This window comes from Gallinula chloropus, assembly GCF_964237585.1.
Source record: "Gallinula chloropus genome assembly, chromosome: 15".
Lineage (NCBI taxonomy): Eukaryota > Metazoa > Chordata > Aves > Gruiformes > Rallidae > Gallinula > Gallinula chloropus.
Window position 1 is genome coordinate 18753329 of NC_140100.1, and position 19470 is coordinate 18772798.

The window sequence follows — 19470 nt, forward strand, 5'->3', positions numbered from 1 at the left end:
TTCCAGAGGAGGGAGGGAGAAGACGTAAGAATATTTGCAGACACCAATGTCCATAAAGAAGAAGGGGAGGAGGTGCTCCAGGTGCAAGTGATATTGTCCCTAAAGTGGAGTCATTTCCTGCTGTGCAATACACACATAGAGCAGAGGTTTTTGATGCTTCTGGTACAATCCTTCCCCAGCTTTCTCTAAAGCTGTCTTCCATTCCTCATAGGTTTGCAAATATTCCAAAAGGGCTCATATGTCTGGTCAGTTAGGATACTGATTCATCATAGAATCATAGAATCATAGAATCATAGAATGATCTGGGTTGGAAGGGACCCCAAGGATCATAGAGCTCCAACCCCCCTGACACAGGCAGGGCCACCAACCTCCAGGCCTGGAGCTACACAAGGCTGCCCAGGGCGCCATCCAACCTGGCCCTGAACACCTCCAGGTACGGGGAATCCACTACCTCTCTGGGCTGCCTGTTCCAGCACCTCACCACTCTTTCTGTAAAAAACTTCCCCCTAATATCTAATCTAAACCTTCCTTCCTTTAGCATCATTGCAGTCTTGATAGTGCTTTGCAATTTACATTATTAATCTGGATGAACAGCCCTGTGGGCTTGTTTCCAGTGCAGTTAGTCAGAAGTTGTGAATGGTACGTGAACATACACTGTTGGATCCCACAGCCTGTCTCAGGGGAGCCTGCAGCACAGCTCTCTGTCTCTGCCTCTTAGTTCTTCCAGAAAGAGCACCAGGAAATTCCTTTTCCTCCTCAATGGTGGAATCTGACTCCACTTGTTTCAGGGATGCTACCAATAGCTGAACACCTTCCTCCGTGCCTTCTGACCCAGTTTTTCTCATCTTAATGTCAGCACAACAAGCACACTTGTTTATCATCTCAGAATTGTTACAACACTCCTTTCTTGCCTTATGCTCAGTACTACACCAACACTCTTGTTCCTTCTTTTCCTTATATTTCTTAGGATCAGGTAAAGAATATATTCCTTTCTGGCATTCTAAATCCATCACACCACATCGCTTTCTGACATTCAAATCACTTCTTAATTAAAAAGAAGAAAACTGCACATGATCCCCCATCCCATTTCTTGACAAAACAACATTAGTTGAAATATTGTAGGATACTTCAAGATCCCATTTTCAGGTCATTTTCCACCATTATCCAACTGATATTGCAGCCACCATTCATTACAAAACCAATTTGATTGATCCCTAGTCAGAGGTGTCCCTTCAAATTTACTCCAGTTCTGTAAGATGCATCCTAAGGGAGAACAGAGAGGAACTTTTTTGGAAGTAGTGGAACTCATTTCAGTACCAAAAGGAACCTAAACCAGCGTTTGAAATACCAAATTCCAAATACAGAACGAGGCATCTCTTCCCTGTGTTCCTAATACTAATGTGTAGAAAAAACCCCATGCTGCTCCTGTGTATCCCTCTGATACATCTTATGCAGAGCTTAAACAAAACCAGACTCACACAGCTTCTCCCCCTTTTCCTTTACAATACTTCTTTCAAACAGCATTGCACCATTGTGTCACTTACTGCCCGATGCAGGAGAGGGGCCAACGAGTCCCCAGTCGACAGGTCAGTGCGCACTGGAGTCCAGTCGCTCTGCTTCTCCTCATGGGGTCTGGCAAGAAGATCCAGGCAAGGCTGTCAGCCCTGTCCCATCTGGGTTACCCAAGCTGTTGTCCCAAAAGGAGGGTCGTTGCCCAGTGTACAGTACACCAATATACTCACAGAGCAGATTTCTTTCATGTCTGCACAGGGATGGGTGCTAGGTGGTGATCCCACAAAGCCAGCACTCCTCACACAGAATTTACTCCACCTCCCTGGGCAACCTGTTCCAGTGGCTCACCACCCTCACGAGGGCAGAGGAGAGGGGCAGAATCAGCTCCCTCGACCTGTTGGCCACACTCCTTTTGATGTAGCCCAGGATACGCTTGGCATTCTCTGCTGTGAGCATGAATTGTCAGCTCATGTCTAGCTTCTCATCCACCAGCACCCTTAAATCCTCCTCTGCAGGGCTCTTCTTAATCACATCATCTTCCAGGCTGTATTGATGACAAGGATTGCCCTGACCCACGTGCAGGACTTTGGACTTGTCCTTGTTGAACGTCATGAGGTTCACATGGTCCCACTTCTCCAGGTTATCCAGGTCCCTCTGGATGATATCCCATCCTTCCAGCATGTCAACTGCACATCTCAGATTGGTATCATCTGCAGACTTCCTGAGGGTGCAATCAAACTCATTGTCAATGTCATTGCTGAAGACACTAAATAATATCAGTCCCATTAGGGAACCCTGAGGGACACCACTGTAAACAGATCTCCATCTGGACGTTGAGCCACTGGCGACTACTCTCTCATTCTCTGCATGTGACCATCCAATCAATACCTTATCCACTGAACAGTCCCCTCCTCAAATCTGTATCTCTCCAGTTTAGAGAGGAGAATGTTGGTGGGGACTGTATAAAAGGCTTTACAGAAGTCCAAATAGATTGCATTCATGGCATAGCTTCTGGGAGGATCTGTTCCATGATCTCCCCAGGCACAGAGGTGAGGCTGACAGGCCGCTACTTCCCCAAGTTATCCTATTTACCTCAATTCCCTAGCCTCTCAATATAGGTATTTTCTCCCCTGTCCTGCTGAAAAGGGGAGACATAAAGCAACTTTGGTGGGCATCTGGCCTCCAGCCAAGGTTAAACCACCACACTAAAGGATTATATGAGTAGCCACTTAGCAGAGTCAACATTTGCCCATCAGAGCCCCCTAAAGGACTTTCACTGAGACTGTTCTGCAAAGTTCAACAAGTTAGCTAATTAAGGAAATAGCTATCAAAATCTAAGGACTGCCACTAATAAAAGCACTCACAGCTAAAGCACAAATACATGGCGATAGAACCTGCAGAGTGCTATCCCAGGGATTCCTCACCAATAGGTGAATTCACAGTGCTTACCAAGAAGGCTCCCCTGTCTCAGGTGGTGGAGAAGGAGCATGGCCCACTGACTGCCACTGCAAGATTTCAATCTCTTATCTGCCTTCAGGGCTCTTTTCCTCAATATTCTTTATACCCTAAACCTAGCTGATCCCCTCCTGGGGTGACATTAACATGAGTTGGTTGGAGAGTCAAGGACTACAGTCATATATGTATAGCATGGACTGCTTTAAGCTCATTGTCATGGACAGGCTTTCAGCTGTCATATTCATGTCAGGAATAATGAAGAAAAAGGCCTCACTCTACCACATCTGGCCTGCAGGATTCTGGGTTGAAACCATTTGTCTGATTCTTTGACATTCTTTAGGCAGAACAGGACCATCTCCTGGCTGGGTAGACTCCATATTTCACCTTCATCTTGTACTGATCTTGGAGCCCGCAATCAACATATTTCATACGAGAGACGAGTGCTCCCCCTCAGCTCCAACAAAGGAATGTTGTGGTTTGGGCCTGGCTAGAGGTCAAATGCCCACTAAAGCCACTCACTCCCTTTTTCAGCTGAAAATGGGTGAAAATATGTATCAGGAGGCTTAGGACTCGAGATAAGGACAGAGGGATCCCTTTCCAATTAGTGCAATGGGCAGAACAGACTCAGCACAGAATAAAAAAAAGTGATTTATTACTACTACAACTACACACCCAGTGAACTAGTCGGGTAATGAGAAGTATGGGCAGGTTTTAAAGCACCTTCCCCGCACCCCTTCCTTCTTAGCAGACTTAATCTTGTGGAAAATGCTGGGAAATGTTGCTTTTGCAAATTGAAAAGGGTTATTGTATTCTCTGTAGAGGAGTTTAGGATATATAGAAACTCACGGTTAACTGAACAAAACCAAACTTTATTGGTGTGTACAACTATAACAACAATAGAAACCAGCCAACAAACAAGGGGATGTATTCATTTGATGGTGCCAATTTATGATGCATTTCTGTTAACTTGTGCTTCATGTGTTCTTGTGATCCTCACAAATACTCGTCTTGTGAATATTCATGTAAAATATCATTGTTTTGTTTTCCTCTAGCCCCTGAACTAAAAGGGAACAGTTCTTATTGATTACTGCAAATGCAGATTGTTAATTATTTGAATAATTTGATTGTAACTTTCAAGCTATGGTACACACTTTTCCTTCCTCCTTTATCTCTATCCTCTGTCTATAAGATGGCAATGTCGAGCCACAGGATGGTGGGACTTACTGTATCCCTCAACGAATGCCTGTACCAGTGGATTATGTCTCAACATTGCTGAAATATTGCATTAAGACGCTTGTAAAGGGTTAAGGAAGGCTTGCTAACAGGATAGCTTGAAGTGCCACAGTGGTGGCCTCCCATAAACAATGCTTCGCTTGAACGACTCTGCCTCACTGATAAAGAAGAAACATCAATCCTGACATAAGTTTGAGTCTAACACCGTATTTTAAGTAAATTACACACTCAAGGACTATGTGCTCTGTGAAAATAAAAAGACTTCTTTGACAAGTTCCAGTATTCCCCCCCCTCCTTATCTGTTCGATGAATTCCTTGCTTGTCTCGAATTGGTCACAAATGCAGGCAAAGCATCTCATTGTAACTAGCTCAAGCTCCCCTTGTCCTTGAAGGTATACAAAACCTGCTGAAACCCAACTTGTAGTTTGGATCAGAGTCAAGGGGTAACTGAGTCTGCGCAAGACAGAAGGTTACTTGCGGTGACGAAGAGGAGCCATCCAACTTCATCCCCACGACCCTCAACGACCACCACCAAACAGCAGTGCGCAGGCGCAGTGGGGAGGAGTTGATGGAAGTAACTTCTTGGAACTCATTTTAATATGAAGCGGGACAGGTTATGAATATGTATAGGTGTATGAGGTAACCTAATGATTTTTGAATAAGGATATGCTATAAAAGTGCTACAAACTCTGACCAAAGGTGTGCCTACTTTGTTAGGTCACACGTTCTTGCAAGAATGTTTAATAAATTACTGTTTCACTAGAGTGTCTGCCTCAAGTCCTGTTTTTAGGACCTTTGTCATTTCTAACAATCTTCATCACAGTTTTACTCCCTTCTTCCCCCCTCCCCAACATGGCGCAGGGAGGGGCAGGGACTGGGGAGTGGGGTTCCAGAGGTTCCTCACAAGCTGCTTTCCTTCCCCAGATCTTAACACTTCTACTTCCCCTCACCCATCCCTTCTTCACAGACTTTAATCATAAATTCACGCCCCTCCCCTTCTTCCCCCCCATCGCAGCACAGGGAGGGGCAGGGAATGGGGAATGGGGGTTTGCAGTCTGTTCCTCCCGAGTTGTCATCCGTCTCAGCTGGGGGGGGTCATTCCACTCACATCCTTCCCCTGTGGCACTGTGGGGTCCCACCCACAGGAGACAGTCCTCTACAAACATCTGCAGCGTGAGTCCTCGCTCCCAGGGAGTCATCTCCTCACCACAGGCCTCTCAGCAGAACTCCCTTCCTGCTGACCTTCGGGCCCAGACTGCTCCGGTCTGGTTCCCCACAGAGTCACAAGTCCCCCAGTAAACCTGCTGAGCTGTGGATCAATCTCTTCACAGGCCAGAGGTGTCTCTGCTCCCCATCCTTACCCATGGGCTCTGAGGGGACATGGGCTCCACCATGGCCTTCACCACAGCAGTGGAATCTCTCTTCCCAGCACCCAGAGAACCTCTCTCCTGCAGGCCTGGCCTTGGTGTCTGCACAGCTTGTTACACCTCCTCACTCCCTTCTCCGGTGGCAAAATGCAGCTGCCTGCAGGCTTTTTTTCTCCTCCCTGTGATTCCCAGAGGCGCTGTGACCATCTCCCATTGGCTCGGTCCTGGTCAGCAGCAACTTTGGCCTTGAATTGGTCAATGTTTACAGTCTGGGGTCTGAAGAGAGCTCTAACTGCTGTTTGCAGAATCTATCTCAGCAGCACAGCTACGCAAAACTGCGTCAAGCTGTCATATTCGTGTCAAGGATAATGAAGAAAAAGGCCTCACTCTACCACATCTGGCCTGCAGGATTCTGGGTTGAAAGCATTTGTTGGCTTATTTGACATTCTTTAGCCAGAACAGGACCATCTTGTGGCTGGTTAGACTCTGTATTTCACCTTCCTGTACTGAACTTGAAGATCTCCATCCACACATTGCACACAAGAGGTGAGCAGACACCAGTACTTTTTACCTATTATGGTCAATTCTCACAGGGGGAGATGAAAACACTCTTTGTGCTGCGGTGTCTGAGTGTCCGGAAATGCAAGCGGGGGCTCTGCAGGGGCAGCATCCACAGTGGGGGCTGAAGAACTGCACCCGCTCATCACAGCCTCTGGCTGTGTGACAGGCACTGCCAGCCACAGCAAGGCAACAGGACCAGCCCCATGTGTGCTGAAAGCCACGGGCCAGGGAGCTCTTGATCTGCTGTCCCCAGCTCAGAGAAGGGCAGACACTTCGAGACAGAGGTTGTTCCTGCAGCAGCCCCAAAGATGCTGGAGCACATGGGATGTGTCTGGGGGTCTCCTCCTTTTTCTGCCTTCCTCCTGCTGCTGCTGTTCAGTGAGTTGGGGAATTTCTTTGCCTTGGGACTCAGGTGTGGAGGGCTGTGAGCGGGACAGGACAGGTTAGTTCCTGGGCACAGAGGAGGATAGTAACAGTGTATAGAGCTTTCATGATTGGAGGGAGGTGGTTGCTTCCTCCAGCTACAGTGCAGCTGTGAGCGCAAAGGGTGGATTTTGCCAACACCTCTAAGAGCGTTCGTGTAGTAACATGAAACTGGGCAGCTGCTCTAGTGCTTTAGGGAACAAGGGAAATCTCTCAGCAGTAATAAATGAACCAGAAACAAGGTTGGGTAGATGTCACTTTTAGTGACCAAAGAGATGCAGGATGGAGACACATAGGTGCTTGCCCACCAAAGACTGAGCAAAGGAGAGCTGGCCAGGGCCATTTGGATGAGCCAGCTCTCTGCTCTCTAACATGCACCTTCTCTGTCCCATGACGCAGGTGCTGCTGGGACAGTCCAGGACATTTGCAGTTCCCCAGGTGATGGTGAGCACAGGATGGGCTGAACAAGGGAGGTGTGTGCAGGCATGGAGATGGGGTGGGAAGACCAGTTTGATCCTTAAGTATGACACTGGCACGTACCATCCTTGTGCCGTCTCTCCAGGCTACCTCTTGGCTCCTGAACTCTTCGTGAGCAGCTCCAGTGCTCAGGAGGGAGATTGGGTTCATTTTCGCTGCTCCATTGACCAGCAGGCTCCTGCTACTGAAATCATCTTCTGCAAGGATGGGGTGGAGATACAAAGACTGAAAGCGAAGAACGGGCATCAAAGCTATGTTGTGTGGCTGCATGTCACTGCAGAGAGTGCAGGGAACTACACCTGTGGGTATCAGCACCAGGGGAAGAAAAACTGGTTGAGAAGCTCTGTCCTCAGTGCTCCCCGACACCTGGCTGTCAGAGGTGAGACATGACACTGGGACATGGGAAGGCACTGCTCTGTGTCCAGAGAGAACCCAACTGAGGGTGGGGATTGGCATTTCACCCATAACAGAATTGTGGGTGTTACAGAGGCTCAAACCAGCCTTTCCAAATCGTGGGAGAGTGTGACTGGGAATGCCTGATTGATATAGTGTCTTTCTTTAATAGAGTACAAACTGTCTGCAGTTTCTGTTAGAGAAAATTTCTAGAACTGCATCAACATGTTAGTAACAAGCTGGGGTTTCATCTATGTGGATTTCTGCAAGGCCTTTGACACACTTGCCCAGACCATCCTTCTCTCTTTGTTGGAGAGATCCAGATTTCGTGGCTGGACAGTTTACTGGTCAAGGAAGTGGCTGGGTGGTCACATCCAGAGTGTGGTCATCAATGTCTCAATATACATACACCAAGCTGGGTGTTTCACTTAACATAGTAGAGGGATGGGATGCAATCCAGAGGGACATGGACAGGCTGGAGAAGTGGAACCAGCTGAACCTCATGAGGTTCAACAAAGCCAAGTGCAGGGTCCTGACCTGGACTGAGAAAATCATCTCTGTCTATATAGGTGAGGAGATGATGTGCTGGAAAGCAGCGCTGAGGAGAAGGACCAGCGGTACTCATGGGGGAAAAGCTGAAGATGAGCAAGCAATGCTCATCTGCAACCCAGAAGGCCAAGTGTATGTCCAAGAGCGTGTAGCAATCGGCCAAGGGGTGATTGTTTTGAACGAGACCAGGGTAGATTTAGGCTTAATATTTAGGAAAAACTTCCTCAATATGAGCATGGTAGATCACTGGAACAGGTTTCCAAGATGTAGTGGAGGCCCCATCCCTGGAGATCTTCCTGGTCAGGCTTGATGGGGGTCTGAGCAACCTGATCTAGTAAAGATGTCCCTGCTTACTGCAGGGGGTTGGACTACATGACCTTTAAAGGTCCCTTCAAACCCGATACATTCTATGATTTTGTGCTTCTCCAGCCCATCTCCTGCCCCAGCAGCACAGACAATGAGAGGGCTGGTGCCAGATGTAACCCAGAGCCACCGCTGTGCAGTTCAGTGATTTATTCATCATGACACTTGGTACAAGGTGGATCAGGGGCCCCTCAGCTGCTTAGTCTGTGCAGTACATGCAAGAGCTGGTCACTCTCACCCTGTCCCTTTCTCCTCCCAGGCACAGAGTCCAGCTCCCAGGAAGGGCCATCAACCACCAGTGAGTGACTCCTTCCCTGTATCCCAGTGCCCCCCAGCATTGCAATGGATGAGGTTAATTAACTGGAACCCAGGTTGCCTCTAAGGGCATCTCCTGCTCTCTCCTTCTCTCCATCACAGCAACATCTTCTGTCCTGCAAACTCCTGTGCCCCAGCTCCTTGACACCCTCACCACAGGCATCGTGGTGGGAGTGTCAGCTGCCTCCCTCCTCCTGCTCACTGTAGCCAGCTACTGTGCTGTGAAGAGAGGTGAGTGGTTTGGGGCAATGGAGGGTAAAGTGCACTCTGCTGTGGGGCTGCTGCTGTGTGACCCCGGATGGACTAGTGTTGCCAGCTCCTTCTCCCTGTGTCAGGGAAAGCTGAACCTCTCAGTCCCTTCTCACCAGAGAGGAGTCAGGGTGCTGACAAGGGGAAGGTTCTTCCTCCAGGGTGATTGCACTGAGATTCCAATGCAAGGAGGGAGATCCCAAATGCATCCCTGCCCCATGCACAGCAGATCTTTGCTCCCAGTGCTCTGGGAACAAGAATGGAGACTCTGAATTGGGCTGAGCATAGCAAGCACAGCTGATCCACACTTGCACTGCCTAAAGCTGCCAGTCTGGGAAACAGGATTCGTGCTTGCATAGGCTGGGCTCTACTGCTGCTCCTGTGAGGGAGCTGTGGGTGTTCAGACCCTCATCTTCATTGTACAGCTCAGAGCATGGAAAGCCAGGACTGTGCAGTAACTCTGCCTCCACACCTCCCCCTTTTCCTTCCCTTGCAGGGGTCTGCAGAGAGAGATGTAAAAGGTGAGTAGAAATCCCTCCTGGCTGCTGGGATAGTGGAGGCCCATGGTACAAAGTCCTCTCGATGGCCTGGGACAACATGGACAATGTCCATGGGTGGCTTCCCTGAAATGAAGGCCAGAAGCATCAGGGCTTCCCCTGGGCCCATCACACCATGACAGAGGCCCCAGATCCCTTTCTCCCTTTGTCTCCAGGCAGCAGCACGTTCCCAGCCACGAGACCAATGAACACAGTGAAATACAGTGTGAGTACCACCTCCTACCTAACAGCTGTGGGAAACTCTGTGTTGAGACACCCTTTGTATGGGCTGGCTGACCTCCAGCACCACCAGCACCCCTGTAACCATCAATCAGCCATCACAAACTGTCAGTAGCAGAAGACTTGCAGGACCGTGAACCAAAACCATGTTATATCCTCTTCATCACCTTCTATCACTGTATGGCCATGCAGGACATTCCCCAATTCCACATGAAGTCCCAAAATTTAATTTTCCTCAACAAGGGCAGTTTTCTTCCAGCTGTGTTGCACCCCATATTTCCTGGCATGCACAGCCCAGCTTCTGCCTGCAGAAGAAAGGATTCAGCATCAGAAACCTCACAGTGAGCAACCCCTTTGTCTGTCAGAGTCTTTCCCTACACACTCTGTCCCCAGTCTGCAATGAGGGGGGTTGGACTGTGAATCTGGGTAGAGGAAATCTCCCCACTGTCCATGTGCCTCTGTCTTTTAGCTGGTATAGTACACAGACACAGAGCAGCCAGTCAATGTCTGTTGGTAGGGTGAAGACAGAAAATGATGCTACAAGGTGGGAAAATGCAGCCAAACCCCAGCAACCCAACTCCACACCCACAGGTCCCATGGCAGCTCACCCTGCTGCCAGGAGTGGACTGTATTTATGGGTAGCTGCATCAGAGCATTCAGTCTCAGCCCAGGGGATCTGCTCTCCAAAGGCAGCCTGGGTCTGTTCCTTACCACAGCAGGAAGCAAGTACTAACGTTTTGCCTTTTGCCCCTCAACAGATGCCACCATTGCCCACGCTGGACATAACAGGGTGAGTTGTGGATCAGCTACGGTGCCAAATCAGGCAGCAGGGCCAGCAGGGGTGGGATGTGTTGGATTTGGTGTGCAGTGGTGTCTTGGGCTGGGGGAGGACAAGGGACTGTTTCCACCAATGGATGTTCTCAGAGAAGAACACATTTCTTTCTGTGCCCACCTGTCTTTGTCCCTTCTCTTCTCATCCCCAATTCTGATTTTCAAGGGTGACACTTTAACAACAAAAATAATGACATAGTTTCCCCACCCATTCCTCTTTGTCTTTATGTTTTTCTACCCATTTGTTTTCTTTGTCATGAGGAATTTCAGCCTTTTGCTGGAACTGTCAATATTGCCGGGTTTACTCTCACTAGTTACACTCACAGCACCTCACACCTCAATGCCTTGTGTAGCTTTTGGGAATGAGATAAACCCTTGGGGAATCAATGACAAAGAAGAGATAAGGGGCTCAGAGACCACAGATTTATTAACATGTTTTCATTCTCCCTCTGTAGCCTTGTGTGCCAGAGATGAACACCACAACGTATGCAACGCTGAGCCACTCTCACAGCCAGCCCAGATAACGCTCCAGCATGGCCAGTGCACAGGGAGACTTTCCTCACAGTCATAGAGCTCCTGTGCTGGTCAAATGGGGCTGGTGTCTCCAGTATGAGCACACTTGGGATTGGCTGCTACAGGCAAGGACAGAGTGTGGGGAGCCTTAGAGAAGCTGCCACAGTTCCTCAGCCAACCATGTCACCTTTCTCCACATTCTCCACCTTTCCCTTCCCAACCCCATTTCCACTCCCCAGGCAGATCAGGATTTACAGGACCCCTTTCAGGCTCATCACCCTGATCCTGCCATGTGCCATCCCCATCACTTGTCTTCACCAGTTCTTGCTGGGGTATTACCCCTGTTCAGCCTGGAAGGACAACACCTACCCACAAGCCTTGTCCAGGACAGCATATCCTCTCCAAACCCATCCACCATGTCCAGATCTTTCCACACATATCATAAATGTATTCTGGATGACTTTCACCAGAAGTCTATCTATGACTGGCACATGTGTTTACAGTGTCTGATGTAGAAATGTATTCCTTATATTGTAAAAGTATTTGTGAGTACCTGAAGTGAAGATACCTCCTTCCCACTGTTCAAAGACTAATGGATGTATTGTAAACATAAACTGTGTGAATCTAACTCTAGGTGTCCTCTTCTATCTACACACACCAATGCACTTTTTCTAGGTATAGGTACACAGAGGAATATACACTGATGTGCTCACACATCTCTGTCAATAGCTCTCTGCAATGTGCCGTGCTTTTCCTCAAAAGAACAATAAATAACCATCTATGAGTTTGTATCACCTATTCCAACTGTCCCTTTTGCTTAAAGAATGGGATTGAGACAGAGAAATATACCAGGATGGCTGTAGAGATACAAAGAGAAAATAGCAACATGCAGGGATTGAAAGGGGAGCTGTATCTTGTCTGAGCCCAGGTGCAGCTGCAACTCTCAGCGTGATGCCCATGGGGAAGGTGTTGAAGAGCTGCAGATTGCAGACTCTGGAGGGAGAAGATTTGGGGGAGAGGAGGCATCATGTGGCATAAGAGAGAGCAGGAGATGCCCTTAAATCACAATTGATCCCAGTTAATGAACCTCACCTGTCACAGAGCCAGGGGGGACACCAGGAGTGCAGGGAAGGAATGACTCACCGGGGGTCCATGGCCCTGCCTGCCAGCTGGAGTCTATGCCTGGGAGGAGAAAGGGACAGGGTGAAAGTGTCCATCTGTCCCATGAACTGCACAGACTAAGGAGCTGAGGGGCTGCTTAGTGATGTACCAGTCGTGGTGATAGATCAATCAGTGCACTGTGCAGCTCTGGCTCTGGATAAGAACTGGCACCACCACTCTCATTCTCAGTGCTGCTGGCTCAGGAGGGGAGCAGTACATTCTCCCATGACTGGGAACAGCTGCTTTGAGCCTCTGAAACACCCAGGAAATAGCATGAGGGTAAATGGCATCCCTACCCTCGATTAGGGTGTCTGTGGACCCTGAGCAGTGCCATCCCATGCCCCAGTGTCATGTCTCACCTCTGACAGCCAGGTGCTGGGGAGCACTGAGGACAGAGCTTCTCACCCAAGTACTGTCATTCCTGTGCTGGTACCCACAGGTGTAGTTCCCTGCACTCTCTTTCAGGACACTGCGTTGCACAATGTAGTTCTGCTGCCCCTGTTGAGATTGCTGTCTGAACACCTCTACCCCATCCTTGCATAAGATGATTTGGGTAGTGGGAGCCTGATGGTCAATGGAACTGGGAAAACAAACTTGTTTCCACTCCTGGGAAACAAGGCACCGGAGAGCATGGAAGGCAAAGCTCTTAACACACTTGCTCTCTCTCCCTGTGCTGGTAGGGAGATGTCCAGAAGCACCAGGTAGCTCTGAAGCATCCCTTTGGCTTTCAGGATATGCTCCTCTACCCCATCCTTGCCAAAGATGATATGGGTAGTGGTCAGATCCTGGCAGCATGAGTGACCTGGCAAGAACTGTGTCACCGTTCTGCACAGAATGTCATCAGGGATAAGACCAGGAATGAGGAGGTAACCTGAAGAAAGTAGTGAGGCAGGGGTATTACAAGCCTCAACGGTGGTCCTATCTTTGTGAATTATATTGAAGAGGGAAAAAAATGCAAACCTCTGCTTTTCAATGCTAGAGAAGGGAGTGAGAAGGTGTCAGAAATTCTGATGATACCAAGGTCAGTGAAGAAGGAGGCAGAGGGTAGGGATCCAGGCACTGGAGATTCCCCTTCAGACCATGGAGAAGATGATGGTGAAGCAGACTGTCCCTCTGCACCCCATAGAAGATGAAGGGGAGCAGAGATACTACCTGCAGCCTGTGTAGGACCCCATGATAGAGTGTGTGCAGACTCATGATGGATGCTCCTGGCAGGAGCTGCAGCCCATGGAGAGAGGGGCCCATGCCAGAGCAGATTTTCTGCATGCCCTTGTGACTCCATGGGGGACAAGTCTGGAGCACTCTGGTCCTGAAACTCTAAACCCCGTGGAAGGGACCCACGCTGGGGCAGTTAGTGAAGAGCTGAAGCTGCAGGAAAAAAACTCATGCTGGAGAAGTTTGTGGGGGTCTGTCTCCTGTGGGTGGGGCCACATGCTGGAGCAGGGGAAGTGTGTGAGGAATGCCCCCCACCCCTGCCCCACTAAGGAGGAAAAAACTTTTAAGATTTGGATTTACTTCTCATTAGGTTTTATGTGTGGGTGTGTCTGTGTCATAAGCTAGATGTGTGTTTTAATCCCATGTTGAGTCTGTTTTGTACATGATGTTAATTGCTGAATGATCCCTCCCTGTCCTTATCTCAACTCTTAAGCCTCTCTGTATATATTTTCTCCCCTGTACAGCTGCAAAGGGGAGTTTTAAAGTGACTTTATTCCTGTTATCCCAGGAATTCTTCACCAATAAGCGAAGGCACAGTGCTTACCAAGAAGGCTTCCCTGTCTTAGGTGGAGGAGGAGGAGCACAGCCTGTTGATTGCCACTACAAGGTCCTCAATCTATTTTCTCCCCTCGGGGCTATTTTCAAAATACTTTTTACCCTAACCTCAGCTGTTCCCTCCTGGGGTGACTGTAACATGAATTGGTTGGAGTGTCAAGGAATAGAGTCGCATATGGGCTTCTTTAAGCTCATTGTCATAGACAGGCATTTCAGCTGTCATCTTCATGTTAAGAATAATGAAGAAAAAGGCCTCACTCTAGGAAACATGGCCTTCAGGATTCTGGGTTGAAACCATTTCTCTGTTTATTTCACATTCTATTGCTAAAACGGGACCATCTTCTCACTCTTTGACTCCCTATTTCACCTTTTTGTATTGAACTTGAAGATCTCCATCCACACATTGCACACAAGAGGTAAGAGGACACCAGCACTTTTTACCTATTATGGTCAATTCTCAGAGGGGGAGATGAAAACACTCTTTGTGCTGCGGTGTCTGAGTGTCCGGAAATGAAAGCGGGGGCTCTGCAGGGGCAGCATCCGCAGTGGGGGCTGAAGAACTGCACCCGCTCATCACAGCCTCTGGCTGTGTGACAGGCACTGCCAGCCACAGCAAGGCAACAGGACCAGCCCCATGTGTGCTGAAACTCACGGGCCAGGGAGCTCTTGATCTGCTGTGCCCAGCTCAGAGGAGAGCAGACACTTCAAGACAGAGGGTGTTCCTGCAGAGCCCCCAGTAATGCTGGGGCAGGTGAGATGTGCTGGGCTTTCTCTTCAACACCTTGCCTTCGCGCTGCTGCTGCTGCTGCTTGGTGAGTTGGGCAATTTCCTTGCCTTGGGGCTTAGGTGTGGAGGGCTGTGAGCAGAGAAAGACAGGTCAGTTCCTGGGCATAGAGGAGGATGGCGAAAGGTGTATAGAGCAGCCGAGCAGCAATGAGGGGCAGAGCTGCTTTGATGAGGGGAGGGAGATGATTGCTTCCTCCAGCTATGGTGCAGCTCTGAGCAAATGGTGGATTTTCCCAACACCTCTGAGAGCGTTCGTGTAGTAGCATGAAACTGGGCAGCTGCTCAAGTGCTCTAGAGAGAAAGGGAAATCTCTCAGAAGTAATAAATGAACCAGAAACAAGCTTGGGTAGGTGTCACTTTTAGAGACCAAAGAAATGCAACATGTAGACACATGGGTACTTGCCCACCAAGGGCTTGGCAGTGGAGAGCTGGCCAGTGGCACTTGGATGAGCCAGCTCTCTGCTCTCTAACATGCACCTTCTCTGTCCCATGGCGCAGGTGCTGGTGGGACAGTCCAGGACATCTGCAGCTCCCCAGGTGATGGTGAGCACAGGATGGGCTGAACAAGGGAGGTGTGTACGGGCATGGAGATGGAGTGGGAAGACTAGTTTGGTCCTCAAAGGGTGACGCTGGCATGTACCACCCTTCTGCCATCTCTCCAGGTCAGCTCCCTGCTCCTGAGATCTTCCTGAAAAAATCCAGTGCTCAGGAGGGAGATTGGGTTCATTTTCGCTGCTCCATTGACCATCAGGCTCCTGCTACTGAAATCATCTTCTGCAAGGATGGGGTGGAGATACAAAGACTGGACGCGAAGAACGGGCATCAAAGCTATGTTATGTGGCTGAATGTCACTGCAGAGAGTGCAGGGAACTACACCTGTGGGTACCAGCACCAGGGGAAGAAAAACTGGTTGAGAAGCTCTGTCCTCAGTGCTCCTCAACACCTGGCTGTCAGAGGTGAGACATGACACTGGGACATGGGAAGGCACTGCTCTGTGTCCAGAGAGAACCCAACTGAGGGTGGGGATGCTATTTCGCCCGTAACAGATTTGTGGGTGTTACAGAGGCTCAGACCAGCCTTTCCAAATCATGGGAGAGTGTGACTGGGAATGCCTGACTGATATAGTGTCTTTCTGTAATAGAGTACAAACTGTCTGCAGTTTCTGCTAGAGAAAATTTCTAGAACTGCATCAACATGTTAGTAACAAGCTGGGGTGTCATCTATGTGGATTTCTGCAAGGCCTTTGACACAGTCCCCCAGAGCATCCTTCTCTCTTTGTTGGAGAGATCCAGATTTCATGGATGGATGGTTTGCTGGTCAAGGAAGTGGCTGGGTGGTCACATCCAGAGGGTGGTCATCAATGTCTCAATGTACATACACCAAGCTGGGTGTTGCACTTAACATAGTAGAGGGATTCGATGTAATCCAGAGGGAACTGGACAGGTTGCAGAAGTGAGCCCAGCTCAACCTCATGAGGTTCAACAAAGCCAAGTGCAGGGTCCTGACCTGGACTGAGAAAATCATCTCTGTCTATATAGGTGAGGAGATGTTGTGCTGGAAAGCAGCCCTGAGGAAAAGGACCAGGGGTACTCATGGGGGAAAAGCTGAACATGAGCAAGCAATGCTCATCTGCAACCCAGAAGGCCAAGTGTACGTCCAAGGGCGTGTAGCAATAGGCCAAGGGGTGATTGTTTTGAACGAGACCAGGGTAGATTTAGGCTTAATATTTAGGAAAAACTTCCTCAATATGAGCATGGTAGATCACTGGAACAGGTTTTTGAGATGTAGTGGAGGCCCCATCCCTGGAGATATTCCTGGTCAGGCTTGTTGGAGCTCTGAGCAACCTGATCTAGTAAAGATGTCCCTGCTTACTGCAGGGGGTTGGACTACATGACCTTTAAAGGTCCCTTTCAACCCAATACACTCTCTGGTTTTGAGCTTCTACAGCCAATCTCCTGCCCCAGCAGCACAGACAATGAGAGGGCTGGTGTTCCTTGATTTATTCATCACAGTGCTGGGTTCAAAGTGGATCAGCGGCCTCTCAGCAGCTTAGCCTTTGCAGTACATGCCAGTGCTGGTCGCTCTCACCCTGTCACTTTCTCCTCCCAGGCACAGAGTCCAGCTCCCAGGAAGGGACATCAACCACCAGTGAGTGACTCCCTCCCTGTATCCCAGTGTCCCCCAGCATTGCAATGGATGAGGTTAATTAACTGGAATCCAGGTTGCCTCTAAGGGCCTCTCCTGCTCGCTCCTTCTCTCCATCACAGCAGCATCTTCTGTCTCACCAACTCCTGGGCCCCAGCTCCTTGACACCCTCACCACAGGCATCGTGGTGGGAGTGTCAGCTGTCTCCCTCCTCCTGCTCACTGTAGCCAGCTACTGTGCTGTGAAGAGAGGTGAGTGGTTTGGGGCAATGGAGGGTAAAGTGCACTCTGCTGTGGGGCTGCTGCTGTGTGACTCCGGATGGACTAGTGTTGCCAGCTCCTTCTCCCTGTGTCAGGGAAAGCTGAACCTCTCAGTCCCTTCTCACCAGAGAGGAGTCAGGGTGCTGACAGGGGGAAGGTTCTTCCTCCAGTGTGGTTGCACTGAGATTCCAATGCAAGGAGGGAGATCCCAAATGCACCCCTGTGCCAGGCACAGCAGATCTTTGCTCCCAGTGCTCTGGGAACAAGAATGGAGTCTGTGAGTTGGCCTGAGCATAGCAAGCACAGCTAATGCACACTTGCACTGCCTAAAGCTGCCAGTCTGGGAAACAGGACTAGTGCTTGCATAGGCTGGGCTCTACTACTGCTCCTCTGAGGGAGGTGTGGAGGTTCAGCCCATCATCTTCATTGTACAGCCCAGAGCATGGAAAGCCAGGGCTGTGCAGTAACTCTGCCTTCCTGTCTCTCCCTTTCTTTCCCTTGCAGGGGTCTGCAGAGAGAGATGCCAAAGGTGAGCAGAAATTCCTCCTGACTTCTGGGCTGCCAAGGCCCAGTGGTAATCCATGGCCTGGGACAACATGGACAATGTCCATGGGTGGCTTCCCTGAAATGAAGGCCAGAAGCATCAGGGCTTCCCCTGGGCCCATCACACCATGACACAGGCCCCAGATCCCTTTCCCCCTTTGTCTCCAGGCAGCAGCACGTTCCCAGCCACGAGACCAATGAACACAGTGAAATACAATGTGAGTACCACCTCTTACCTAACCAATCACCATTGGACCCTTTGTGTGGCTGGCTGACCTCCAGCAACACCAGCACCCCTGTCGCCATCAATCAGCCATGACAAACTGTCAGTAGCAGAAGACTTGCAGGACAATGAACTTAAAAACACGTTCTATCCTCTTCATCTCCTTCCATCACTGTATGGCCATGCAGGACATTCCCCAATTCCACATGAAGTCCCAGATCTTAATTTTCCTCAACAAGGGCAGTTTTCTCCCAGCTGTGTTGCACCCCATATATCCTGGCATGCACAGCCCAGCTTCTGCCTGCAGAAGACAGGCTACAGCATCACAAATCTCACAGTGAGCAACCCCTTTGTCTGTCAGAGTCTTTCCCTACACACTCTGACTCCAGGCTGCAATCCAGCCCCACTGGGATTGGCAGGGTTCCCCCTGTACATTTCCACTTCACCGTGATTTCTGCTTCAAAGTCAAGTCCAGCCTGGAGAGACATGGGTCCATTTAGTGATGCTGGGTTCGAGAACAGCTCCTTTCTAACTGTGAAGCTACAGGCTGCAGCAATGGGGGTGGGTGTGGTGGTGATTTTGTCTGTGAATCTGGGTAAGGGGAAATCTCCCCACTGTCCATGTGCCTCAATCTTTTAGCTGATGTAGTACACAGACACAGAGCAGCCAGTGAATGTCTGTTGGTAGGGTGAAGACAGAAAATGATGCTACAAGGTGGGAAAATGCAGCCAAACCCCAGCAACCCAACTCCACACCCACAGGTCCCATGGCAGCTCACCCTGCTGCCAAGAGTAGGCTGTATTTCTAGGCAGCTGCATCAGAGCATTCAGTCTCAGCCCAGGGGATCTGCTCTCCAAAGGCAGCCTGGGGCTGTTCCTTACCACAGCAGGAAGCAAGTACTAACGTTTTGCCTTTTGCCACTCAACAGATGCCACCATTGCCCACGCTGGACATAACAGGGTGAGTTGTGGATCAGCTACAGTGCCAAATCAGGCAGCAGGGCCAGCAGGGGTGGGATGTGTTGGATTTGGTGTGCAGTGGTGTCTTGGGCTGGGGAGGCCCAAGGGACTGTTTCCACCAATGGATGTTCTCAGAGAAGAAGACATTTCTTTCTGTGTCCACCTGTCTTTGTCTCTTCTCATCTCATCTCCAATTCTGATTTAAAAGGGTGACACTTTAACAACAAAAATAACCAGATACTTTTCCCCACCCATTCCTCTTTGTCTTTATTTTTTTCCACCCATTCTTTTTCTTCATCATGAAGAATTGCAGCCCTTGGCTGGGACTGTGAATATGGCCAGGTTTACTCTCACAAGTTAGAAAAATGACTCACACCTCAATGCCTCATGTAGCATTTGGGAATGAGATAAAGCCTTGGAGATACAACAACAAAGAAGAAATGAGGGGCTCAGAGACCACAGATGATATAACATGGTTTTATTCTCCCGCTGTAGCCTCATGTGCCAGAGATGAACACCACAACGTATGCAACACTGAGCCACTGTCACAGCCAGCCCAGGTAACGCTCCAGCATGGCAAGTGCACAAGGAGACTTGCCCACCTTG